Genomic DNA, 5,372 nt, shown 5'->3' with positions numbered 1-5,372 from the left:
ATGTGCCTTTGTCTACTTTGATTGAGCAAAATAATTGATAAAAGTGGGTTTGAAGCGGTCAAGACTTTAATTAGTGATGTGCCCACTATTAGTGATGTACCCTCCATGTTATCGGCAGCCTCCGGTGGCGCATTGGCCCTCTCCCGTACTTCTCTGAAGCCCGGTGAAATCCTTTGGGACGACACCTTAGGATCGTCCGCCCTAGGAGGCGAGTAAGCCCGTGGAGGCGTCTCGTTCTCCATCTTCTTCAGCGAAAGATCCCCCGATGACGACTGAGGGAGTTCCGGACTAGGGGGTGTCCGGATAGCCGAACTATCATGATCGGCCAGACTCCAAGACTATGAAGATACAAGATTGAAGACTTCGTCCCGTGTCCGGATGGGACTTTCCTTGGCGTGGAAGGCAAGCTTGGCAATACGGATATGTAGATCTCCTACCATTGTAACCGACTCTGTGTAACCCTAGCCCTCTCCGGTGTCTATATAAACTGGATGGCTTTAGTCCATAGGACGAACAACAATCATACCATAGGCTAGCTTCTAGGGTTTAGCCTCCTTGATCTCGTGGTAGATCTACTCTTGTAACACACATCATCAATATTAATCAAGCAGGACGTAGGGTTTTACCTCCATCAAGAGGGCCCGAACCTGGGTAAAACATCGTGTCCCTTGTCTCCTGTTACCATCCGCCTAGATGCACAGTTCGGGACCCCCTACCCGAGATCCACCGGTTTTGACACCGACATTGGTGCTTTCATTGAGAGTTCCTCTATGTCGTCACCGATAGGCTCGATGGCTTCTTCGACCATCATTAACGATGCAGTCCAGGGTGAGACCTTTCTCCCCGGACAGATCTTCGTATTCGGCGGCTTTGCACCGCGGGCCAATTCGCTTGGCCATCTGGAGCAGATCAAAAGCTACGCCCCTAGCCGTCAGGTCAGATTTGGAAGTTTGAATTTCACGGCCGACATCCGCGGGGACTTGATCCTCGATGGATTCGAGCCACAGCCGAGCGTGCCGCACTGTCACGGCGAGCATGATTTAGCTCTACAGCTGGATAGTACCCTGGAGGCCGCACTCGAACCCGCTACGATCTTCAATTCGGAGTCGGCTGCGCAGATCGAGGACGGATGGCTAGACACCGCCTCGGGGGCTGCAACCTCTACGGTGATAGAGCCAAACACTGACTTTGTCCCTCATAAAGCTCGTGACTCCGAGGTGCCGGACTCCTCGCCGGACTCCGAGCCTCCCGCGCCCCCTCCGATCGAATCCGATTGGGCGCCGATCATGGAGTTCACCGCAGCGGACATTTTTTAACGCTCACCTTTCGGCGACATCTTGAGTTCGCTAAAGTATCTCTCGTTATCAGAAGAGCCCTGGCCGGACTGCGGCCAGGACAGTTGGGATGCGAACGACGAAGAAATTCAAAGCCCACCCACCACCCAATTAGTAGCCACTGTCGACGATCTAACCGACATGCTAAACTATGACTCCGAGGACATCGACGGTATGGACGACAATGCCGGAGACGATCAAGAACCAGCGCCTACCGGGCACGGGAAAGCCACCCCAACTCACGACGTATACATGGTGGATACACCAAAAGGAAGCGATAATGAGGAAAAACAGGACGTGGCGAAGGACAACTCCCCCAACAAACAACCAAAACGGCGACGCAAGCGCCGCCCGAAGACCGGCCTCGATAAAAACGGCACCCATACGGACCCGGCCCTAGAGCAGGGCGAAGCAGTGGACGATGCACATGTCACCAAGCAGCCAGCCGGACATGAACTGGACAAGCAACCCATCCCCGGCGAAGACGATCTCACATCACCAGAGCATACGAATCTTCATAAAAGGCTCATCGCCACTGCAAGAAGTTTGAAGAAGCAAAAGCAAAAGCTCAAAACAGTGGAGGACGCACTCAGAATGAGATGGAGCAAAGTACTCAACAGCGTAGATAAACATGGCGCTAGTCACCAGACAAAGAGCTACCCGAAGCGCAAGCTGTTGCCCGAATTTGACGAGGAGGCCTTAGAGCCCCCGCAGTCAAGAAAGAAAGAAGCCGCCTGGCCGGATAGACGACCAGATGACAGGCCAAGAGCAACAAGGGGCGCCGCACACAAGCCGGCACACGATCAGCATAAAGATCCTCGGAAAAAGGACGACCTAGTTAGATCTATTTATGGGCCAAAAAAGAAGACTCCAGGAAGCAACATAACCCTCCGAGCATTTGAAGACAACGACACACCCAAATACAGGGGCGCCGCACACCCACTATGTTTCACCGACGAGGTACTGGATCATGGATTTCCAGCGGGATTCAAACCCGTAAACATAGAGGCATATGACGGAACAACAGACCCCGGAGTCTGGATTGAGGATTACATCCTACACATACATATGGCCAGAGGAGACGATCTCCATGCCATAAAATACCTACCCCTCAAGCTCAAAGGGCCAGCTCGGCATTGGCTTAAAAGCCTCTCAGAAAATACCATTGGAAGTTGGGAAGAGCTTGAGGAGGCGTTTCGAGCAAATTTTCAGGGGACCTATGTCCGCCCTCTGGATGTAGACGATTTAAGTCACATAACTCAACAACCCGGAGAGTCAGCATGCAAATTCTGGAACAGGTTCCTCACTAAAAAGAACCAAATAGTCAAATGTCCGGACGCTGAAGCCTTAGAAGCCTTTAAACACAACGTCCGAGACGAATGGCTTGCCAGACACCTCGGCCAGGAAAAACCAAGAACAATGGCCGCATTAACAAGCCTCATGACCCGCTTTTGTGCGGGGGAAGACAGCTAGCTGGCTAGATGCAGCACCAGCGACCGAGTACATCCGAAGTCAGGGATGGAAATGGGAAATCACGATGCAGAAAAGATCAGCGCCGGAATAAGGAAAATGGCCCGAATAGTACGGCGGTCAACGCCGGATTCAAAAGCTCCCGGCCGAACAACAAAACACTGCCCCTCAAGGACAACAGTGACGAGCTATCCAACCTAAACAAGATTCTGGATAGACTATGTCAAATACATGGTACCTCCGGGAAGCCTGCAAACCATACCCACAGAGATTGTTGGGTCTTCAAACAGTCCGGCCGACTTAACACCGAACACAAGGGGCTCGACACACCAAGCGAAAGTGACGAAACCCAAAAATAGCACTCCGGAAAACAGAAGACTTTCCCACTAGAAGTCAAAACAGTGAACTCACTTCATGTGATAACACGAAAAGACAGCGCGGCACCTGCTATACCAGGACACCGCCCGCAGAATGGGGATAGACCCTACCAAAATTCGCCATAGCAGCACTTCCTTCAAAGGAGTGACGCCAGGCCTTTAAGCCAATTATACAGGCTCTGTACCACTAGAGGTTGTGTTCGGTTCATCCAACAACCTCCGTCGCGAAAAGCTCACTCTCCATCGCCCCATTCAACAGTAGCCCTTAAGCACTACTGGGGCGCGCAGCTTTCGCCAGCCCTAAGGCAATACCACATTACGCGTTTCTTACGCTTAAAAATGCCCGGTCAACATGGCATAATCTCATTAAAAAGTAAGTCCGAGTGTTCCTCGACCACGGAGAACGTGAGACTGCCTCGACAGCCACACACTAATCAGACCTTGCGGGTCAAAGCCCCTAAAAACAGGTCATTCAGACCTCGGACATGGTTAGGCGAGTTCGGCAAGGGGCTTCCTAGCCGCATATCCCCTTTATAAGGGGCCGCGTGTATAAATGATGAGAGCCAGTAAAGCTCAACTTTCTTCATTCTATTCTATTTTAATACAACTTCTGCATGATATTTCTTGGAAACTAAGTCCTTCTCTTTTACAGATGAAGCACGTGCTACACCCGTCCAGGATACAGCACAACGGAGACACAGGCGCAGACGTGCAGCAGGGACCCGTTGCAAGGATTCTTTTCAGATTAAGACCCTGCGAAAACCTTTCTTAATGTCTCTTGTTGATACACATCCCCCGGTTTCCCACCATAGCCGAGGAGGAGGCTCGCGTTTTGGCATCGGCCGCGTCAGAAGTTCCCGCATGTACCTGGACACTAGGGGCTTAGGGCATTGTTCTGCCCGGTATCATAAAGACCGGACACCTCAGGGAGTGTTCGGCGTCTCGAGTTAGGCCTTATATGCATCAGCTCCGAATCATGTCTTTGGTCAAATGTTGGGTTTGCCCGGCTCCTGTGTTTTGCTGCCTTATGTTCCATATCATCGGCTAACGCGGCACCAGGAGAACTACTGCGATTGTGCCCCGGTTCGGCCGGGCGAGCACCTCAGTAGAGAAAGCCGAAAACTGACTGTCATGATATAGCGAGAGACTGGTCAACCACTCGATTGACCATTGGAATGTTTAGAATTCCTCCGCTTTGATGAAGGACCGCTTCCCGGTCAGGCACATACGCGCCCCGAAGTTCGGAGAAGAGCGGTGCCGCTAGGGGCTATATAGTAGCCCCACATTCGAGCTCCTATGGCTAAGTGAAAGTGATAAAGCATTATAGTCCGGTTGCCTAGTTTGCTACGCTATCACCTCCCTAAAAGGACCAAGACGTTGGATTAAGTGTGAAAAAGCGCCTCTTTTTTTGCAAACACCCCTGCACCATGTGCGTGGGGGCTGAAGCCAAAGACTGCAACTTTCAGGTTATTCATACATATACGACAGCACAAGAGATAGTTCAATACTTGAACGCACAAGTATAAAAAGCTATTGCATTATAAATATGATCTCACAAATTATACACGTCATTTGAACATGACATCTTTTGAGCACTGCGATTCTATTAAATGAGCGCCCTGCAGGACTTCCTCAAAATAGTGCTCGGCGGGTAATCGGCTCTTGTCCGAACCCCGAGATGCAACAGCGGTGGCATCCATGTCCGCCCAGTATGTCTTCACACGGGCGAGAGCCATCCGTGCACCTTCTATGCATGCCGACCGCTTCATCGCCTTGATATGCGGCACCGCCCCAAGGAATTGCTGCAACAAGCCAAAATAACTCTTCGGCTTGGGCCTTTGTGGCCACAGATGAGTGACCACATCCGTCATGGCAAGTCTGGACAACCTATTCAGCTCAGCCCACTCAGCCAGCCGATCAGTCAACGGAAGTGGACGCTCCGAACTATGGAATTGAGACCAGTAAAGTTCTTCCATTTCATGATCCTTCTGGCTTCGGAAGTGCACGACTGTGTCCGCCGCACTCGCCGCCAAATCCAGATAAGGATCCTCCACACCACACAACTGGCTCAGCTGAGCATACTTCGGATCCGTGAACTTCCTACGCAGAAGAAAGGGCTTTCCAGCCGCAATGTCTCCGGCCTGACGCAGTTCCTCCTTCATAGCCCGCATCTCACTCCGGACATCCTTGA

The sequence above is a fragment of the Triticum aestivum genome, chromosome 2B (assembly GCF_018294505.1).
Source record: "Triticum aestivum cultivar Chinese Spring chromosome 2B, IWGSC CS RefSeq v2.1, whole genome shotgun sequence".
Lineage (NCBI taxonomy): Eukaryota > Viridiplantae > Streptophyta > Magnoliopsida > Poales > Poaceae > Triticum > Triticum aestivum.
The sequence above is the reverse complement of the archived record's forward strand: the minus strand, read 5'-3'. Positions refer to the sequence as shown.